This window comes from Triturus cristatus, chromosome 1_2 (assembly GCF_964204655.1).
Source record: "Triturus cristatus chromosome 1_2, aTriCri1.1, whole genome shotgun sequence".
NCBI classification, from domain to species: Eukaryota; Metazoa; Chordata; class Amphibia; order Caudata; family Salamandridae; genus Triturus; species Triturus cristatus.
The window spans coordinates 308,575,030-308,598,533 of NC_140580.1; positions in this window are offsets into that span (position 1 = coordinate 308,575,030).

The following is a 23,504-nucleotide window of genomic DNA, read 5'->3' on the forward strand; positions in this document are numbered from 1 at the left end:
TTGTGCACCACTAACACGGGAAGTAGTTGGGAATGCTTGGGAAAGGGGATTAAGGGTGGGGGTCTGGGCGTGAGAAGGTGCAGCGAAACTTAGCTCTTCTGTAATGCGTGATTGTTCTAAGGGCGGAGTGAGGGTGGAAGTAATCGGGGGCTGGTGTAAATCAACCTGGGCGGTAATACTATTTGGGCGGGCAGGGCGTGCTGGAGTGACAGCAGAGGCTATATGTCCTAGGGATGATTTTTTCGAGAGGGCAATTACCTCGGACAGCCTACGTGCAGCTACCAATTCTAGGGATACCCGGGTTTGAAGTTTAGATATTTCTTCATCGATGGCTATATTTGTGCGGGTGATGAAGTCGTCCATAGGGCCACAGATTTGTGAACCACCTTTGGAGGCTTTGCTACGTGTCATCCTAGTACTCATGGTGCTTACGATGAGATCAGGGTCGTCATTCGACTTACTAACTAGGGAGCTTCAGTTTAAGCTAACCTGTCTCAGCACGATGATACAATAACAAGCAGGTTAGGAGCAATAAGGGGGGTGGGCCTGGGCCGTCCTCTGCCGTCCTCGAACGGCCTCAAACGGCCCGCTCTTAGCCCGGTCTTCGCCCCGGCCGTTGCCCCGCGCGCGTCCCGCGTGCGCGTTGTCCACACAAGCTATGAAGGAAAAACAAGAGGAAGGGGCGGGAAGAGGACCAGCTGCGGCCGATCCACGCCGCTAGGAATGCTGGTCCTCGCAGTCCCGCCTCTACCCCTGTTGACCAGATGACAGCTTGCAAGGGGCGCGTTGGTGCTCAAAGCACGTGAAGGGAGGCAAAAAGGATGTTCCCCAGAGAGAGTCTAAGCCTACGAGCGGCTCCCGCGAAGCGGGGGCCGCGAGGCGTGGCGGAGTGGCCAGACAGCAACAACACAGGAGCAGCGCTTCTTTGCAGGAAGGGTCCCAAGGCTCACTCAATCCACACAGATTTTAAAGAGGAGGAGGAGGGGGCGGGAAGAGGACCAGCTGCGGCCGATCCACGCCGCTAGGAATGCTGGTCCTCGCAGTCCCGCCTCTACCCCTGTTGACCAGATGACAGCTTGCAAGGGGCGCGTTGGTGCTCAAAGCACGTGAAGGGAGGCAAAAAGGATGTTCCCCAGAGAGAGTCTAAGCCTACGAGCGGCTCCCGCGAAGCGGGGGCCGCGAGGCGTGGCGGAGTGGCCAGACAGCAACAACACAGGAGCAGCGCTTCTTTGCAGGAAGGGTCCCAAGGCTCACTCAATCCACACAGATTTTAAAGAGGAGGAGGAGGGGGCGGGAAGAGGACCAGCTGCGGCCGATCCACGCCGCTAGGAATGCTGGTCCTCGCAGTCCCGCCTCTACCCCTGTTGACCAGATGACAGCTTGCAAGGGGCGCGTTGGTGCTCAAAGCACGTGAAGGGAGGCAAAAAGGATGTTCCCCAGAGAGAGTCTAAGCCTACGAGCGGCACCCGCGAAGCGGGGGCCGCGAGGCGTGGCGGAGTGGCCAGACAGCAACAACACAGGAGCAGCGCTTCTTTGCAGGAAGGGTCCCAAGGCTCACTCAATCCACACAGATTTTAAAGAGGAGGGGGAGGGGGCGGGAAGAGGACCAGCTGCGGCCGATCCACGCCGCTAGGAATGCTGGTCCTCGCAGTCCCGCCTCTACCCCTGTTGACCAGATGACAGCTTGCAAGGGGCGCGTTGGTGCTCAAAGCACGTGAAGGGAGGCAAAAAGGATGTTCCCCAGAGAGAGTCTAAGCCTACGAGCGGCTCCCGCGAAGCGGGGGCCGCGAGGCGTGGCCGAGTGGCCAGACAGCAACAACACAGGAGCAGCGCTTCTTTGCAGGAAGTATAAAATGTAATTACCAAAATTAATCTCAATGTAAAGAAAATACACAAATTACAACAGCACCTTAAATGAAAACAATAAATATATTAACATTTTTTAAATCCAAATATTTTATTGAAAAATAATATTAATTCTCAAGGAACATAATTTCTTCAATAACATATTAAAAACACTTGTTAGAGAATTAAACGTATATACAATAATAAACGATTTAAACAGATTAAAAAAACATGATGCATATTTTACATGATTTTGCATAGTTAAAAAATAAAAACAATTTAAAATATGAATGAATAGAAATAATTTTCATAAATAATTTCAGAAAGAAAAAGAAAATTGAACACAACAATTTTAAACATAGCAAACTTAATCAATTAACATTTTAAATTACTCTCTAGCCTATTATTCTAAAACTATTATACAAAAATGTAACATTTTATAAACAAATGCACAAAATACACTTAAAAAACCAATATACTACTACAAAGATATAATGAACAAGTATATTTTTCCAACTATATTAAAAAATACTAAAAAACCCGATAATTTAAGCTGTGTTTTTATGACCCATGAGATCACTATAATGTGTCTCGTGATATTCTTGCTGCAAAATTTGGTTGAAACACCTTTTGAAAAAGTCTGACTGTGATTTTCTAAAGGAAATGCATCAGTTCCCACCCACACAGATATCAGATATGCCAAAAAATGTAATTGTGAAAAGGTGGCCTGGTATATGCTGTCCACTAATTAAAGGGGGCACCCTGTACCAGTCCACACAACCCTTATGAAGTATGAGGTCAAAGATAACCTTTAGAAAGCTATCCTAGTGGTAGCTGTGGAGAGCAGCCTTCAAGCTTAATTTTGAGGGAATGTAAAGCAGCTTGTTTTACCAGAATATCACCTCCTGAATGACTAAATGAAGGAGAACCACACACAATATCATCATCATCATCAAAGAATCTTTATTCGATTATTACATCATGAAAGATACACTACGACAGAATAAAAAGAATAATAGGAAAAAATGCAAATGCAAATGCAAATGTAAATTTAAGATAAAAAAGACGCAAAGTCTAAAATCCTTGTAAATATTGAATATCTCTAACTGGGTCCAGCCCAAGAGAACACTACTAAGGCATAAATAAACCAACATAGCGATCTTTCCTTGCATGATAAAATTAATAAAAACTAAAAATGACTGGGCCACATTATACAATTAAATATCAAAAATAGGGAGTTCTGGAGGAATAATCCTCTTCTCAATAGATCTGCGAATGGCCCATGACCAGCTCAAAAATTTGGCCATTATAATAACTATGTCCTCTTGAGTATTAGTTCTCAAAATACGCAATGCTGTTTTATGCGATCTAGTGCCTAAATTAGAACAGATCGGCTTTAGCCATTTATGCCTGGGATGGACAAAGGCAGGGCACACGAACAGAACATGAGTAATTGACTCTTCCTGTGTTAAACATGTGGGACAGAACCTATCGTGACCACCCTTCCATTTGTACCTATAGGAGTTGAGAGGGAGAGACCCCACTCTAAATTGATGATATAGTTTGCGATCATCTGGTCTGGAGATAAAATTCCAGTAAGGTTCAAAACTACTTATGTACTTGTGATCCATAAAGAGGCCAGATAGTGAACTGCTGTTTGTCAATGACCATGATCTCATATGCCTGGATTCCCAATATAAAACTTTGAAATCCAGTTTGTTAGGAAATTGGTTGCCCCTAAGATCTAACCACAGGTAGCCCAGTCCCATATCATGTAAACCACTTTTAATATATTGGAGCCAGGCAATTCTCCTATACTTATCTAGGTCTTTAATATACCAGATTGCGTTAGCATAGGATAGAAGCTCAGGTGTAGTCCACAGTCTTCTCCAATTGGAGAGAGGTCTAAATCCAGCGTCATCGTCAAACGCCCTACAGCCCAAGTCTAACAATAGAGGCTGAATGGGTGTTGACTGGGGAAGGGCGGTCAATGAGCGCAAAAACTTGTTTTGGGCTATAACTAAGGGGGATAAATTATCGAAACCCCATATCTCTGCCCCGTAAATAATTGATGCTCTTATTTTCCCTTTATACAGGGCAATAGCAGGCCCCACCGGTTTTGTATACGAAGCTCTATGTTCTTTCAGTAAGGCACCAGCTAGTTGGTTATGTTTGAGAACAAGTAAATCTATTTGTGACTTCCAGGTCAGCCTTCTACCCATGGTGATCCCCAAATACGTAAATGTGTCAGTTTGTTCTAGGGGTATATCATTCATTGACACTTTACTCTTAATTATTTTGTTTTTATGCATCACCATATACTTAGTCTTGTCAACATTAATAGACAGGTCATGATTATTACAAAAGACCATAAATCTATCTAAGGCCCGCTGCTGACCTGATTGTGTTTTGGACAATATGAGCGTATCGTCTGCAAACATGAGAAGTGGGACCTTAGAGCCATCTAATGAAGGAGAATCGGTTGGATAGTTTTCAAAGTAGGAAATAACCCTATTAATGAACAAGGAGAACAGTGTCGGTGCTAAAACACACCCCTGCCTTACGCCTCTATTTACAGGGAATTTGTCAGTTAACTCGCCCTGTTGCCCCCATCTAACTTGTGCATAGTTAGAGGTATGAAGTTTGATAATAAGGGATAGGAGCGCCAGAGGCATACCTGCCTCCTTGAGGGAATCCCACAACTTGCTACGGGGGACTAAATCAAAAGCAGATTTTAAATCTACAAATGCTGCAAACAAAGTCCCCCCGATAAAAGGACCGTTCTCCAATAAATCATTATGAACCTGAATACCTGGTCAATTGTACTTTGACCGAAAGCCAGCTTGATAGATAGATAATACCTGAAACTCATCAATCCATTCATTGACCCTAAACAATATGGTCCTAGCCACAATTTTTTGAAGAGAGTCAATTAGACTGATAGATCTGTAATTGCATGGACTAGAGCGATCTCCTTTTTTGAAGATAGGAATAATTTCCACACCTAAACAGGAGGCAGGCAAGGGTGCACCCCGAGCCAGGGCATTTATCAAAATAAACATATAATTAGCCCAGTTTTTTTAATCTGATTTAAAAAGGTCCGTAGGGATACAATCCGGACCAGGAGCCCGGCCTGCCGGTGCTGCTTCTATAGCTGCCTCGATCTCCGCCAGGCCGAAGGATAAGACCTCCGTAGTTACAATATCATTGTAGCCAGACACAGAGATTAAAGGACAAATGAACTGGGCTTGGTAATGGGAAACCCATTTATCTGGAGGAACATTATTGTGGGGAGTGGGCTCAGATGCCCCACTACCCCATTTTATTAAATGCCAAAATTTCAACCAATTCTTCTCTTCCGAAGCTTTGGTTAACTCCTCCCATCTATCCTTATCAAAACTCTGTTTTGCCTTAAGGAGCACCCTTTTATACGTAACCCTAGCTGTTTTAATGGCCTGAATATCGTTAGATTTGATCGCTAGGGAAAGCAGTTTAAAAGCTGCTGAGCTATCTTGATCGTACCATTTAGCTGATTTAGATTGGGTAGATCTACTTTCCTTCCTTTTGGTAGTAAGTAATGATTTCAATATAACAAAAAGAGCCTCATGTTCTCCCATTAAACACTGAGAAGGTTCTTATAGAAAATTAAAAGCTGAGAGGGTCAAGAGTGATTCCTCAAGAGACTTTCGAAGCAGACTTTGAGCACTTGCATCATCAGATATATTAGCCCACTTCAATCGACGAAGGTCATTTGTTAATACAATATCTCCTACCAGCGTTTCACGGAAAGGGCTATTACTCACAAGAGGCTTCATTGCTAACCTCATAGATAAAGGATCGTGGTCACTTTCTGGTCTATTAATCACAACCATATCCAGCACAGTAGACCATAAATCCGAACTAACAAAGATGTAATCAATCCTGCTGCCACTCGTCCCATTAAAGAAGGTGTTGCTACCATTACTATCTGATAAGGATCTCCCATTTACGGCTCTCAAGCCCCACCCCAAAGAAAAACTTTTGAGTTGAAGGGCCGCCTCAGTCCACTTTTTAATAGGAGGTATGGACAAAGATGGAACACCCCAGTTAGAGTCCTCTTCTGCACTAAGTTTGCCATCTGCAAACCCTAAGGGCTCAAAAGTACAATTGAAATCACCCATAATCACCAGTGGTTTAGGACCTGCTAACCCATCAATGAAAGAATCCAAGTACTGAATGATAGGGGATAATCTACCCCCCGCTAGCCCTCGCGAATAGATGTTGATTAAAATAAAAGCTAGCTCACCTTCCCTTGTAACTTTTAAGGCCATAATATCACCATTATCCATGAGCATTTCCCTGATATGAAGGGATGAGTGCTGCCTGACCCAAATTAATAGTCCCCCACTAGGTCGTCCTTTCCCTTTAGTAGTGGCCACTTTCCCGTAAGCCAAGTAGCCCAGTCGATGTTAATAGTCAAAGACCAAGTCTCCTGTAGCACAATGAAGTCATGGCTGTCCACCAAATCCGACCAATCAATAGATGGAAGTTTGGAGGACAGTCCAGCAACATTCCAGGACATCAGGGAAGAATTCACACGGAATGTATTCTCAGTAGAATCCTGTGATACCACAACAGAAGGAGTCAATTGTACTCTTAGTAATTGGGATCCTTGATCAAATTGTGGGGCTACTGGGGAAAATAACTGTTGGCTATGGCCTATACCACTCTCCTCAATGGAGTCCATAATAAGAAGGATACATTGTGATGGTCAATCACAAGCTTCTAAGTCCGATAGTGGTGCAAACCTATTATGGACTGGGGCCTCAAATAATCTAGGGGCGGGTCTCAAACTTGCTCTCAGTGGTCCATACCCCTTAGTGAGATTACAAGGATAAAAAAATTGAGGGCCTTGTTTGTAGAAAAACCCAAGCGGTAGGACCACTATTGAGTTATCTTTAGGCCTTAAGGGCCCACCCAAGATATCCAGTAGCACTCTGCGAGATTGTATGTTATCAAAGTTGACTATCACACAGTCGCCCTTCAGTTCCTTCTTTAGAGGGCCTACCCACGAGGTACGTCTAGCCATGATCATATGGTTAAGAATATCTTCATCCCAAAATCCGGCTCCCTTTAGTTTAGAATTAAGCCAGTGTCTGGTTTTGGAAAGAAGTTGCCCTGTGGTTTTAAGATGACTACTCTGACTCTGAGGTACATTGCTCAAAATAACCAATAAGGGTGCTGCAGCCAGCGGTAGTTGAAGGGATGTGCTATTCATCCAAGATCCTTGCATACCCCTATCACCATCCGTGTGAGCTTGTGAAGGGGTTCTTACCCTAGGTTGGAAGTTACTGTTTGAATCACTTCTGCTGTCATGTAAATGACCGTTGATCTTATTAACTGCGGTCAATTGGGGCTCCACAGGGGAGCACATAGATGTTTGTGCAAATTCACCTGACGTATTACCCTGGACAACCAAATTCCTAGGAGGCGAAGAGGGCCTATTGATTATAGTTGACGACTTGACAATGCCCTCCCCCCTTATATTTGGATCCCTAGCAGATGGTCTTAAGGGATCTGTTGAGGTCTGGGATAGAGGAATACTGTCATACCTATCGTTATTAAAATTAATAAGGGGCTGTTGAGTGGTCTGTTGACCGTCTTTAACACAAAGCTCCTTATTTTCGGGATTAGCTATCATAGAAAGCTGGTTTATGTTTTCCTCTATGTTGGTCAATCTATAAGTAATAGGGGTTAATAAGGTAGACATAAGATTCTCTAGTCTACGCCACATATCTTCGCCACCTCGAAGGCTAAAATCTCCAATAACTGGAGAGTTCGGATCCGGGGATATGGGAAGGACCTGTCCGTTACCCAGATTTGGTGTCGCGACATTGGCTTGAATGTTAAGCCTCGGGACTTTGGCAATGGAAGGTCTTTGTGGACCACCACCCCTCATCCTTTTAACAGTCAGAAATAACATCGGAGGGCTTGATCTTACTAACAGGAGCAGCTCTAAAAGGGGCTCTTTTCTTTTTACTACAAACCACTACCTGCATAGGGAGGGGGAGTTGGAGGGATTCTCTGCTGCCTTGCTTACGATGGTTCAATGACCTCCGTCTGCAAAAAGGATGAGGAGGCGTGGTCAGGGGAGCGAGATACAGCTAGTGAACCCAGAGAAGATCTCTTGTTCAACAAAGGTTCCAGAGATAGCCGTCGCTCCGTATTAGCAATCTCTTTTTCCAACACTGAGGTTGCTCTTATTATAAATTGGTCGAGGGTGCCCACCACCCCTCCCCCTGAAGACGGAGCAACCCTTTTGGTATCCCTCCTGTTCATTGTAACAGGTCTCCACAGAAGCTGAATACAATATAATGACAAAAAAAAGAAAAAACCACAATAAGGAAAAAAACACAAGTGATAACTTTCAACTAATGTGGACACTGCCGGGGTGCCCTGACGATATTAGAGGAGTGACCCAACCCGACCTCCTTCGGCCTCTGGCGGGCTCGGACGGGCCCACCCTTGGCCCGGGCTTTGCCCGGGCCAGCCCGCGTGCGTCCCGCGCTGCGGGAGGCGTCTGTTGCTTTTGAGGGCCTCTGGCGCCCTCTGGTGACGCCCAGCGCGTTCCGCGCTCTGCCCCCTGGGACAAGTAGTTCAGTCTCCGGGCCGTTCCCCTCACAGCGATGGCTATGAAGTAGACGAAGGAGCAGGGCAACTCAAGCAGCGAGGGTAAGTACCAGCCGTTCCCCTCAGGGCGTGTTAGAGCAAGTAAACAGCGCGTCCCGCGCTGCAGGAGGCGTCCGTTGCTTTTGAGGGCCTCTGGCACCCTCTGGTGACACCCAGCACGTTCCGCGCTCTGCCCCCTGGGACAAGTAGTTCAGTCTCCGGGCCGTTCCCCTCACGGCGATGGCTATGAAGTAGACGAAGGAGCAGGGCAACTCAAGCAGCGAGGGTAAGTACCAGCCGTTCCCCTCACGGCGTGTAAGAGCAAGTAAACAGCGCGTCCCCACACAATATGTATTTATTAATATAACACTCTCTACTATCCTCTACATGAACACAAAGCACACAATGTGAGATCAATAAAACAGTTGTAAGTAGCACAATACACAGTGGGCTCAGGGGGAGACCAAACCATATACTAAAATAGTGGTATAACAGTCATGACAAGAGATAAAGACAAGGTCTGGAGCACGTAGAATCGTGGGGCCCCAAGGAACCACCCAGGGTGAGTAGATATGGACCCCACGGAGGCCGGGTGCAGTGTGGGAACACAACCGCTGGTTGCTTACAATTCTATGGGGAAGTCGCGGTTACACTTTTAAAGTTTAAGGACCCTTCTAGGAGGACTTTGAGCAAATCCTTTGGAACTTAAGAGTTTAGAGAGCCACCCCACCCATGGATACTGTAGTACCTGAGTGACCTATCCCAGGGGAGCCGGGTGCATAGGTCTGAAGTGGTGTTGGAAACCTCAATCGTTCTCAATGGAAGGAAGTGAAGAAGTACTGCTGCTGGGAAGGTGAAAAGGGTCCAGTGGAATCCAAGCCTGGATTCTGGATGGAGAGAACCTGAAAGCAGAGGGGACAGAGTCTGGGTCACTTCAGAGTGATCAGGGGCTCGGAAAACGAATGCCTACCGATGTCGGGTGCTTCAGGTGCGAAGAAGGGATGCTTGACTTTGCAGCCACGAGGACCAGGAGATGTTGAGGATGGCCAGGAAGTGGAGATGAGCTGTCCCACAAAGGAGGTTGAGTGCTGAGGGGTCAATGTCCGGCTGGAGCATCAAAAAGCCTTGGCAAAAGCAACCCACGCAGGAAGGTCAAACAGATTACGGTGTGGACCAGCAAGGTCCAGAGGACTCACCAAGCAATGGGGAGTCAGGGCACATCAGGAGCAACCAGGAAAGCCCAAGAAGAATCAAGATGCCCCCCAGGAGGACCCACAGGCCGAATGACCAGGAGTCGCAAGGAGACCTCAACAACATTGCAAAGTACCAGCCAACGGAGCACTCGGTGTGAGGAGGCTGGATTTCTTTAGTGCAAATACTGCTCAGGGTCAGGCCTACATGAAGTTCAATGCACAAGCTCGGGAATTGCCAACAAGCATATGTACTTGCAAATGGACGCCGTGCACAGGGGTTTGGGTTACGCAGCTCCCACAAGGGATACTGGCCTCAAACTTGATGAGAGGGCATATCAACCTCACGGACCTTCAGGAACCCACTTCCTGTGTTGCTGAAATCTTCAGAGTCCACAGGAGCTCAGGAGCAGCAGACTGGTCAGTTGCACTTTAGGTGCCTGCGAAGCATGGGAGTCACTCCTTCACTCCAAGGGATATTCTTCTGTTTTCTTAAGTGCACCATAGGTCCTTCATGGAGCCTGTATGGAGCAAAGGCACAAACTAAGCTTCAGACAGAAAGGGGGACGAAGTCGAGCCCAGTCGAGGTCCAGCTAAATCCAAGGTGTCCAGATGGTCGAAGGTCAGTGGTTTCTTCTTGCAGAATCTTGTCCACATAAAATCCAAAGTCTTACAGCCAGGTAAGTCCTTTTGTACCCCCAGGAGAGGGTTGGACAGATTCAGGGGAACCTCCTAAGGAAGGGGCAGGACACAGGGGTGGCTACACCCATGTCCTTTGTCCAGTTTTGCACCAGAGCAGGAGCCAATGGATCCCAGAACTGGTTTGAGCTGGACTATGCACAGGGACACGAAATGTGCACCCACAGAAGACTTTCAGGCACTCTCAGAGTGCACCCACCCAGCCCCAATACACTTACCCTGTCTGGGAGGTGGCCACACCTCCCTGCGACAAGATGCCTATTCTGCTGCCTTTCTCTGCTTGAGATTGGCTCAGCAGCAGGAGGGCAGAAATCTGTCTCTGGCTGGCAGCATCCATTTTGTGCTGTCCGGGTCGACAAGGCTGGCACTGGATAGACCAGTGACCCCATGAAGCCCGCTTCTGAAGGGTGGAATCATACCTCCCACAACATTTACTGGTGTGGAGGTATGATTCCAAGGTGTTTGATACCAAACACGATATGCAGCTGTTTTCGAGATAGCATTTACCGCGAGTTCATGATGCACCTCTACCTATATATCCGGCTGAGTCACAGACAACCCGGGAGAATGGTCTCCAAAGGCTGCAGAGGAGCTCTGCTCATGCAGGGGCACCCTCTCACATAAAACCCAGCACCCTGCCTTCAGGATTGTTAAGGCCTGCTATAGAAGTGACTTATAAGTTTTAAGTGTAGTGACCATTAGATATAGTGAACCTATATCTAAAGTAAGGGGTGCAAGCACCATCTTACATAGGCTGCAGTAGCAGACCTAGAGTCCCATTTTGCATGGCCTCTCATGGGTGGCATAATACATGCTTCAGCCCATGGGAGGCCTTGGGGGTACCTATGCCCTGGGTACATGGTGTACCATATACTAGGGACTTATAAGGGTACCCCAGTATCCAATCTGGAGTGTACCAAAGTACATGTATGTCAATTTAAGGGAGAAAGCAGATAGACTGGGGTCCTGATTATCAGGATCCCAGTCAGACTAGTAAATACCAGTGAGTCATCAAGCAAAAAGTGGGGGTAACCATAAGAATCACATACTACTTTCCTACAGTAACTGGTTGTCCTGATGAAGGAGACAGAAATTTAATTCAAGTCCCGAAAAGTTGGTGTTTGAGTTCTGAAGGTCGTTTGAAAAATAACGTAACATTATTAACCTATTTATTTTATGAAATTGTACCAACTAAATTAGATTGTACGGGCCTTCTACCGAAGCCATTAGCCTACAGACAAATGATTATGTGGCTTAATGCAACGTGATATAGCACTGATTTATTGGCTTATCGTTTTAGTAATATTGTTCTAGCTTACACTTTAATACTATTTTTATAATTGTTTTCTGAGCAATCTAATGATCATGAGATATTATCTATAACAGACTTTGTGAAATCTATATTTTGGGTATTTTACTCAAAATATGTAATATTGAAATATTCCCTGCCTTTCTATCACATTGACCTCACAGATTGGAGTGCTGCTGTTCAATAATATAGGACTGCAGGTTCGCCTTACAACATTATTGTATAACTTCTTCGAGAAATGTTCAGCTGCTTCTGGTGAAGAAAATGCCAGCAGGTCGTCTTACTTTGGAAGTCTGTTGTTAAGTAACATTTTGTATGTCAATTTTGGGATGCCTTTCATGTTTTAGACTTTTGAGTTTCTCAATATAGCTTGTGCCCAGGTAGATGTGTTTTTCAGGTACGTACCATCTGTGCCTGTGGTCCCAGGAAGAGCGGGTTTCCTGCACCTTTGGTTGAAGTTATCTGTGTACTTTCTGTGTTGACCACAGTGTTGATACTTCCATTTGCTCAGACAGAGATCACCTATTTACATCACTTTCCCATATGGATCACCATATGTAAAGTAGAGATGTCCAGGAGACCAGGTATATTTAAATAAATTTAAGTTTATACGCAGGAACAGAGACACAGCACAACAAGGTACTGAAAGATGACAGGCAAACTGCCAACCCTTGAACATGGAACATAGATCGTACGACACAGGTACAATGTTCCATATTCCAGTAAGCAGAGTTACAGAGTATTAAGCATACAAGTATTTACACGAATTAGAATGTAACACATTTTCCCCCTAACAAATAGAACATATTAATCCAAATACCTTACAGGCAATTTTTTTCTCCCGAAGATTGCTCTTAACTCTAGATGCCACTGACCGTGTAGAGTGAAGAACATCATTTGACATTTCAGATGATTTTTTAAATACACAGGGTTTATCATGAATCAACCCTTTGCATTTTGCAACTCTTCTTACATTCCAGACCCTACCATCCTGTGTAACGACACGTTTTTACACACTTTCACAATCTTGATAGGATGATAAAATTTGGAATACCTCTTAGTCAAAAACCCAGGCTTCCTAATCCTGACTCATTCCCCTACCAGAAAGTCAGGAATTTTGACAGACATTTTATAGTCAAACCTTCTTTTCATTTCATCTTGTTTATCTTTAACATGTCTAGCAACAAAATTGATATCAGTTGTGTCATTGGTTTTGTTGATCTTTTTAATCCACCAAGGACAAATTTCAGATGGAGGTTCTCTTCCCTTCAACAATTTGAAGGGACTTACACCAGTTACTGAATGTGGAGTGATACGGTACATCCACAGCTTCTTCTTAACAACATCTAGCCAAGGTTCACTGGACATTTGTGCCGATTGAATACTATCTTTGAGAACACGATTAAACCATTCTACTTGACCATTTTCCCTTGGTTCATATAGAGAAGTAGTCACATGTTTAACATTGCACATATGCAAAAAATCCTCCATTTCATGAGATGTGAGTTGTAGCCCATTATCAGTTACAATTATTTCAGGATAACCTTCACGTGCAAAAACTTCCCTAAAGAAAGTGATAATCACTTGAGTTGACGCATTAGCCACAAATTTGACCTCTGGCCATTTGGAATGGTAGTCAACCATGACTAAAGCAAAACGAGCATTTGAGGGCAGATTTCTGAATGGCCCAGAAATGTCAAAGGCCACTTTTTGCCAAGGAAATTCGGGCCACAAAACAGGCTTAAGAGGAGCAGATGAAGTGTGCAGCATCTTATCACTGTTAATACATTCCGGACATTCTCTGACCGTCCTATCCACCATTTTGTCAAGCGCCGGCCACAAAAAATTAGCTCTAATCAAACGCTTCATAGAAGACATTCCCAAGTGAGTTTGATGAGTAAGTAACAGAATTTTTTTTTGCATGGAAATTGGAGGAATGATCTTACCCCCCTTGAAAAGTAAACCATCACTTTCTTCTATATCCGCAGATATACGACAAAAAGGAGCAAGATCAACAGGAGCACCCTTTTCCTTAGGCCACCCATTTTTCACACAACTCAATATTTTCTGACACAAAGGATCATTGTTCATTTCCAATACCCAATCACTCTCAGATAATTGTACAAAGTCATGAGACACAAAATCTTTTATCGTAGCAACTATGTCTATGTCTTGTTCAATAGAAGAGACACAGCCTTCACTACAAGGTAATCTAGATAGAAAGTCAGCAGTGACATTGTTTCTACCCGGAACATATGCCACTTCAAAATCATATTCCTGTAAACGAGATGTGAGACGAGGTATGCGGGCAGTGGAGTTCCAACCACCCCCTGGAGATAAAATACCAACAAGAGGTTTATGGTCAGTTCTAAGTATGAACCTCCTTCCCCACACCTAGTTGCGAAAATGCTCAATGGCCCAGATGCATGCTAATAATTCCTTTTCAATTACCGCATACCTTCTTTCCGTCTCAGAAAGAGTCTTTGATGCAAACGCTACACACCATTCATCTTTACCAGCACACTGCCTAAGAACTCCTCCCAGTCCATAAAGACTAGTATCTACTGTAATAATGCATTTTTTATTGACACAAAATGACCTTAAGGTGGGAGCATTAACAATCTCCTCTTTAATATGTCTAAACGCTGCATCCTGTTTATCCGTCCAGATAAACTCAGAAGACTTCCTCATTAATTCTCTGAGAGGTTCCATTTTAGTGGCAAAATTCTGTATAAACTTGCTATAATATTCACATAATCCTGCAAAAGAGAGAAGTTTTTCCTTGTTGTCAGGAGCTGAAGCATTGATTATAGCATCCACCAAAGCTTTTTTTGGTACTACACCTTCACCAGAAAGTGTGTGCCCTAGATATTCTACAGATTTACAGAAACATTTACATTTACTAGCCTTGAGTGTTAATCCGTACTCACCTAACCTAGAGCACACTTCTTTAAGATGATGGTAATGTTCGTCATCATTCTTTGAAAAGATCAAGATATCGTCTTGAAAACATTTGACAAATGTGGAAAGATCCCTGAAAATGTGATACATAGCTCTTTGGAACACAGAAGCAGCCGAATCTAGGCCAAAAGGCATCCTTTTAAATTGAAAAAGGCCATGAGGTGTTATAAACGCAGTGTAGTGTTTTGAATCATCTGTGAGTTCAATCTGATGATAGGCTGACCGAAGGTCAAGAGTGGAAAATACACATGCACCATCTAACATACAAAGCATCTCATTAATATTGGGAAGAGGATGACAATCCACAACTAAATTCGTATTGAGTGCCCTTAAGTCAACACATAACCTAATACTCTTATCCGGTTTAAGGGCTAAAACAATGGGAGAAACCCATTCTGAAGACTCAACTTCTTCAATAATGTTATCTTTAATCATGGTATCCAACATATCCCTTAAGCATTCCTGATATTAATGGGAACTCCTCTTAACTTTTGTTTTATAGGGATTGAACCCATCTTGACTTTGATCCTGTGAGTGAAACCTTTGAGTTTCCCTAAACTCTCTGAAAAAACTTGAGGAAATAATTGTGAAAAATCCACAGTAGATAAAGATAAAGCAAGTACCGAAACTGGTTCTTTGTTTCTGGGATTTAAAAGAATACCTAGCCTGGCTTGGTCACGCCAACCTAGGACATTGACACCTTTGAAAGTAACATATAACTTAATAGTGATGGAATTACCTTTAAATCGAATAGGTACCTCTTTGTAACCTATAAAATCAATTTTAGACCCATCAGAGTTGAAAGCTAAAATGTCCGGCTCACATAAAGAATCAATATCAACTAGATCACCCAAGCACTGGGAACAATAGTCTTTGGGAACAATAGTCTTTAGTAACAATCGTCCAAGGAGATCCAGAGTCCGCCATGAGTTCCAAGTCCTTTTCCAAAATGTCAACAACACACTTAGGCGAACCAATTTTGTCCGCTTCTGACATATAAAAAGAATCTTGAATAGAAACAAGAACTCCCGACTCTACACCTCCAAAGAAGCGATCATTAGGCAAATCCTCACATGCAACACATGAGACTTTTCCTCTTCCAACATTCGAAGGAGATGGAGTAAACTTTTTATAATCAGATTTGGATTTAAATACATTTTTGCACAATTTGGAAAAATGCCCAGAACGTCCACACTTATTACACTCTTTCCCTATAGCAGGACACTGTGGGAATGAAGCTATGTGTTCCGGATTGCCACATCTATCGCAATAAAACTGTCTGGATTTACTCTCACTCTTGTGAGTAGAATATCCCTTTGGATTAACAACACTAACCTCATTGGAAGTGGCAGATTTCGTATCCTTATCAAGTGCTTTAATCCATCTATCAGATTGCTCCAGAGCTTTGGCTGTACTAATTGCCGTCTCCACACTAGGATCACCTAAAATCCACAGTTGTTCTTGAACTTTTTTACTTTTAACATGCACTATGATTTGATCCCTGATCATCTCATCAGTCATCAAGCCAAAGTTACAATGTAACGATAACGCGCGCAACGCAGTAAGGAATTCATCAACACCCTCATTTTCATCCTGAGCTCTAGTGTAGAATTTAAACCTATTAAGTGCCACACTAGTAGTAGGTTTAAATCTACCTTCTATACGCAAAATAGCCTCATCATAAACATTGTGATCTCCACCAGATCTAACTGGAGGAAGGGTTCTAAAAACTAATTGTCCTTCAGAACCTAAGGAATAGAGAAAAATGTTTTGTTTTCCTTTCAGCTGACATGCGTTCTCCGTCGATGGCCTTTAAGAAGGTAAAAAATTCCTCCTTCCATCTAGTCCAAGGAATTGGTGGTTCCCCTTTATTTTGTAAAAACTTAGAAGGAGGATCAAATTGCATGTTTGAATGAAATTGAAACAGAAAAACAAAAAAAGATAATTCAACGTACAGACTGGTTCAAACCATGTAATTGTGTGGATACTAAAATATCAGGTGAAGAAGCACAATGTGGAGTCTTTAAAATATTTAATTCATTAAAATTAATACCTTGCAGTTATGCACATAAGTCTTATAACTAAAGAACACTCGTTAGTCAGTTATGTTGTGCACCCAAAAAAAAAATATGTAGATGCAACCCAAAGTATAATAATAAACCATGAGAATGTATATAGCTTCCCCTAATGTTAATTTCGCTGTTTCTTATTCCTTCACAACGATTCAAATTGATAGAACTGTCATAGCAGCTCAATAATGTTCCACAGTCAAAGTCTTGCAGCACAAACCGTTTCACTGTTAATAACTCGCAAAATTACCTCACGGGAGTATCGTACAATCAACTTCTACTGGAGATACAATACAATTGAAGCCTTCTGAAGTGAGAAGACAAATGCCGTTGAATACGTGTAAGTGGCAGATGACGATTTTGCCGATAGTTTAACCTCTTTGTACACTTGGTTATACCAAAATGGCCACCAGCGTGATGACGTCACACGCATCCAATCCCGGCATTCCTCTTTCACTCGTGCGTGTAAAACAGCAGAACGACAGGCAGTAATAGGATATCCAGGCAACAGCTTGTAAGCCCACGTGCACCTTATAGACGAATCCAGCGTCGGCTCAATACGAGGTATCCAGGCAACGCAGCGCAGAGTCTCGTGCACATGCAGGGCGCAATTTCGAAAAATGGAGAAAAATATACAACTTGCGATGCGAGACGCCAGCAACTTCGGGACTTTCAACATCAGCAAAAACAAGGCACCGGCAACATGGAGGGAGCATTCATCGCTCTTAAACTCGCCGCATTCACAGTGGATTCGGAGGAAGGTCTCAGCGCACCTGTGTCTCAGCAGGATTGTGGCAGATTAATCCTTCCATGACCCGTCGCCAGTTTGTAAAGTAGAGATGTCCAGGAGACCAGGTATATTTAAATAAATGTAAGTTTATATGCAGGAACAGAGACACAGCACAACAAGGTACTGAAAGATGACAGGCAAACTGCCAACCCTGGAACATGGAACATAGATCGTACGATGCAGGTACTTTGTTCCATATTCCAGTAGGCAGAGTTACAGAGTATTAAGCATACAAGTATTTACATGAATTAGAATGTAACACCATACCTACTTCATACTAAGCCTGGGTGGAGTTCTGCTACGTGGAACTCCGCGAAGTGCAAAAAAACTCAGTCGCACTACGCTGAGCTCCGCAAGCGGTGGAGTGCGTTAAATAAAGGCTGTTCACAGTGATTTTCAGTGTCAGATGTTTGTCCGTACTGTGCAATCATCCCAAACTGCACCATGCACAGCCCAAGTGGGTGCAGGTTCCTTTCTGCCGCCCGAATAGATTTTTTACATGAGTGGCAGCTTTCTCAACGCGAGCGGACTGTTTCTCAACGTGAGCGGTCGCGAGCAAACGCGACCACTTGCAATGAGATATCCGACTGCCCGCATTGAGAAATCTTGAGTGTTAGAAATGGGATTTCTGGTTGGCTAAGGCTTGCGCCAAAGCCAGGCAGAGAGCACCACTCTAGTCAGGGCAAGGGAGTTGCACACCCAAGATAACCCCTGCTCACCCCCTTGGTAGCTTGGCACGAGCAGTCAGGCCTATCCCAGAGGCCATGTGTAAAGCATTTGCGCACGCACACAGCAACAGCGGTCCAGGCACACTACAAAAGGAACTCCACACAAGGTTATAGAAAAAAAACATAGCCTTTGTCTTCTCATAACACATTAGAATAGTAAACACATAATATACATGGTGTTACCTGGCACTGGGCCATATCTACAAGGGATTATATACACCTGACAGGGTCCACTGGGCCACTGTCAGAACCATCCCAAAGTGAACTTAGTAAAAGTAAAACAGATCAGAAACGTACAACCAGTAACCACTGGTAATCACTGTACTTAGCATCAGCCTGTAACATAAACTGCATTATGCACAGTATCACATCAGGCGCGAATTACATTCTGCGCCAACCTCACCCACCAGCATAAACACATTATGCAATCCTCTCATAAGTCTAAACACATTAGACCCTAACCTCCTAAGTATAACTCACATTAGGGGCAGAAACCACACAGTGAAACATAATCTCACTAGCATAAACCATAATATGCAAACCAACCTCATAATCATAAAACTACATTTAGAGGTATTAAAACAGGGTAGGTAAAACATACTACATGCATTACATTTCCTAGCACCACATAATCACATTAGGGCCTGGCGCCCAATTATCCTAACAGTCCCCCTGGCCAACTGGCCATCTCAAAAAGGGGCTCAAATGCCATGTGTCCCAAAAGTCAGGGCGCGCTGCCAATGCAGCAGGAGTCAGGGGTGCGCAATCTGCGCAGGCCTAAACGTAGCAGCTGGCACTAAGTGCTGCGCAGCTGTGAAGAAAAGTACTGGGGCAGAGGAGTGCATCTCACTCCTAACTTCAAACATGCCCCCCAAGGAATTAATAACCTAAACGGTGTAGCTGCCCACTACTTGCTGGGAAGCTGGGAATATTAAAATGCAGCATGCTCTCTCAGTGGCCCTTAAACAATTGTGCCCCCTTCGTTGGAGCCACACGAGGCTCTGGAAACAACTAGCCAAACCTGGGAGCCACACGGGGCTCTGTAAACAAATCATGCCCCAAACACTGTGACCCTCAGTGGCCTCTAAACTATTGGGCCCTCGTTGGAGCGCGCTGGCTCCTAAAACAATTGTGACCCCCAAGCGTTGGAGCCCCACAGGCTCTGGAAAAGTAACATGCCCCTCTTTGTTGGAGCGGCCCGCTGCTAGACGGGGCTGCTCAAAAATGTGAAAAGGGCACCAACCACATGGAGCCCCAACTCACCGGGACTCCACAGCCGGACTCTGGTCTTCTCTGGGGCTCTGGTCTCCTTTTCACCCGGTCCCGCTCCTGGGGGCCGGGTCTTCTCAGAGGCGGTGGGTAGGGCTCTCTCATGCATGAGAGCCTCGCTGGTGGATCCGGCTGTATCTCCCTCGCGGCATGGGGCTTCCCCTTGCTCCTGGGAGCCCCGCGCTGCCATCGGCTACTCTTCACCAAGGCCCCCTCCTGGGCGCCCCTGGACTTGTCACGGGCATTCGGGGAGGCGGGATAGCCTCCCATCCTCCTCTCACACAGCCCAGCTTCCGCATTCTTCAGCAGGCAACAGGCCCGCCCACGTCCCAGGCAAGGCTTGCCTGACTTCCGGGTCGCGCTAGGCAGCGGCCCGGAGGAGATTCCGCTCGCGGCTCGGGCCGTGGCGGTGAGACGCGGAGTGGGCTCCCGCTAAGGTAAATAAAATATAAAAATAAGCGGCAGCGTGGTGGGCACATGCCGTTTAATTACACAAAGCGGGGTGGCCACCCGCTAAAAGGCAAATACCGTAGGGTGGGCACCCGCAGTTAAATAAAAAAATAAGCAGGGTGGGCACCCGCTAAATCGGCATTACGGGGGGAATCCCTACGCTGGGGAGTCCCTCTTCCTCCTCATGCAGCACAGTGCTGCCAAAGCCCACATGTTCCTCCTTCTTGGGAGAAAGATAGTGCTTCACAGGCGCTAGGGGCAACAGAAAGTCCTGGATAAAAAGAATGGGTCCCAGCAAGGAAAGTCCTCCAGTCATCAAAGGCAAGGCAGGGCCCAGGGAGGCAAGCCCTCATGGCAGCCCCCCCTGGGCCCCAGCAGCAGCACACCCCACAGGAACAACACCAGTACAGAACAATTTTTTTGGGGACAGAGCCCCTATATTTATATTAGCAACTCCCTTTGTGTCACAGCACAGGGTTTAGGGATACCAGTAAGAACTGGTTTGGGGGAGCTTTGGAGCACTTTGTTTTGCTCAGCTCCTCTCTCCTTTGTCAGGTGGGGGCTCAGATGCACCACAGGGGGCGGCGCCAGCATTGTGGAGGGAAGGCACAGTCCTATTCAGGTGCCAGGTGCAACTCCTCCCTCCCATCTGCATGCAGATCTCTGTATTCACCACTGGGCAGACTCATCCTGGCTCCTGGAGCCACCCACTTCATCCAGCACCTGTCAATCACAAGCCAGACATGCAATTCACATCAGGCAGGCAGACACACAGTACACAGAAATGCCAACTTCTAAAAGTGAGAAAGAGAAACAGCTGGCGTGCACTCAGGTTTAAACGGTAAAATCAAATAGATAACGTGTTCTAAAAATTGTATAAAGCTTGGTGTGCTGGCCCTGAGGTGGTTCCACCCTGCCACCTTGATTCAAAATGCGTGAGAGACTGGAGCGGGACGCTCTAGACAGGGACTGCACTACCACTAAACACTCAGTGATGAGTATGTAACAAGTTAGACGAAATTTGTCATCTGTTTAACATATCAGAAAATTGTAATCATCATCAAAACCAATATTGATGTCTAAACCATCGAAAGACATTCGTGAATATGAGAAACGAATCAAAGCTTCTTCTTGTTGAAGTGTTCTTTAATCACACTCCAATCGTGCTGAAAACGTTCATGTTACAGAGTACTATAACAAAATGAGGCGTAGCTTGATTTTCCCAATGCATTTCGGGCGTGGTGTTCGCCCTTCTTCAGGGGCTATCTATGAGTAAAACATCAAACAATTACATTCAAAGGTTTTGAGCTGATAACTACGTAGAAAATTGGAAGGCTTTACGGCGTCACACAGAAATTTCAGGCAAGATCAAAGATTAAAGCCACTGGAATTGAGCAAATGAATTGAAACGTGAAAGCACGTCACCAAAGAGTCTGAAAAAAATCTGTTAGACATCTGAGAGGGAGAAGGGTGGTCCAGAGCATGAGAGCGGAAAAAAAGAAAGGAAGGAAAAATCACCGTGTGCTAAAAATCAAAGATCGTCGTGCGCGAAAGATTAGACCCAAGACGTATCCAGGTGGTAGAGACTATAATACCTGAAAAAGCTAGCAAGGCTGGTATCTGCTTAAGGATGAAAGCGATGGAATGAGGTTACCTGCAAAAATGCAAAGAAGGGTACGTGTCTCGTAAGGTGTTGAAAAGGACTCTGCGAAGCAGTGTGGGTGCTCCGACAATGATCGGACATGCAAGGGAAACATGCTAAAAAAACTTACCGAGCGTCCAAAGAACGCTAAGGATCACTTTACTGGAAAACAACAGTGCACTATATAGTACACAAGCGGAACGGTGAGATAAGGAGGTGGAAAACCTGCGGGAAATAGGTAAATGCAGGGGGTTAAAGGGTGTGTGGTGTGTGCGGAAAGACCTAACAATTAGAACATGTAAAGCAGGGTACCTGGGAAAATACTCTCTGTCTCCGCGCTCTGGGTCCGAAAGTTGTGTGAGCTGCTGAATCCCGCCTGTAAATATCGGCGGTGTCCGGGTTGCGTTCACGTGGGGAAGTCTCAGTGTAAAACATGAAAGAAGGACTCGCGATGAATGTAAGGTATAACCAGGGGTGGCCATCTTGGGTTGGGAAAAGAGCTCTGACAGACAGAATGAGCAGGACAAAAAGTGCACGAAAAGCGGTTGCGAGTGAATGACAGAGTGAAAGGACAAGCTTATACGGCCTAAACAACGGAAGTGCTCCAGAGGTGAATGACACCTGTATTACGGAATAACAGCATACGAAAAACTGAATACAAAAAACTTTAAATCGTCAATCACGTTGACGATCGCAAATGAGGAAAAATCTTGCCGGGAGGTGGATTTTCCTCACTTGCGCTCGCCAGCTTGAGGTTGACGACCGCGAGTGAGAAAAAAACTCTGCTCCAGTTTCGTAACTCCATGAGCTCCATGTAATGCGGAGTGCGGGAAACTGCACAAACTCCGCAAGTGGAGCAGAGTTCATCATCCAGGGTTACGTCATACATCCATCTTATAATACATCAGTGTTAGTGAAAGCTCCTGGCAGCATGGCAACAGCCCCAAGAAGCAAAACATTGGTACTCAGAGTAAGGGACTGCAACTTGGATCTGGATTCACCTGTTTGCTTCTCCAGAGTGTGCATATATAAGTGTCCATTTCATCTTTGTTCATCCTCATGATAAGTTATCACTCCCTTTCTGTCCTCTTCTTAAAAACATAAGTGAATAAATCCTAGATCTCGATGAAAATCGCTATTCATTTCAATATTCTCCTATATTCCTTTATCATGATGTTGCAGGCTTTAGGTTTGTATCCAGCTGTGGAATACCTCCCTCAAACGTTTTAAGATAAATAGACTTAATGATTATTTATTTTTTCCTGCTGGGAGATGTATGACCAATTATCATAAGCATACTTAATCCTGAAGTATCGTACTTGGAGCGTGTTGCCCACCCCATCCTCTCCTAATATACATTTTATCAGTAATGTTAAGAGTCCAAGGCCGATTATTCTAGGAGTTTTTTTTTTTTACCTTAACAAAGCCAATATTACCTGATGCTCTGAGCAAGAAAATATGAGCATTAAATAATGTCCATTGGCCTGTAGGACAGGCATGTTGATTAGCTGCCAAATTTCCAGATTGCAAATGTGTGACATTTCCATGGTTTTGCTGTACTTATGAGGGACATTCTACTACTGTGTGACATTTAAAGTGACACTCTATCACCAGTAAAACAAAATACTGGAGAAGTGTGGCTCAATGGTGGAGAAGTGTGGCTCAATGGTTAGAGCGGCAGACCCTGATGCAGAGGTCTGGCCTGGACCAGGGTTCAATTCCAGCCTCGGTGTGTCTTGGGCTCAATTTCCCCAGACCCGATAATTCTTGCCTCGGTGCCTATTCTAATCATGGGTCCCACTCTGCAACTCTGGGCAATAGCTTGCTTAATCTCAACAACGGCCCCAAAAGCGCTAGGATGCCTGGCTTCACCTTGGGGGTGCCATGGAGTGGGCACTTCACAG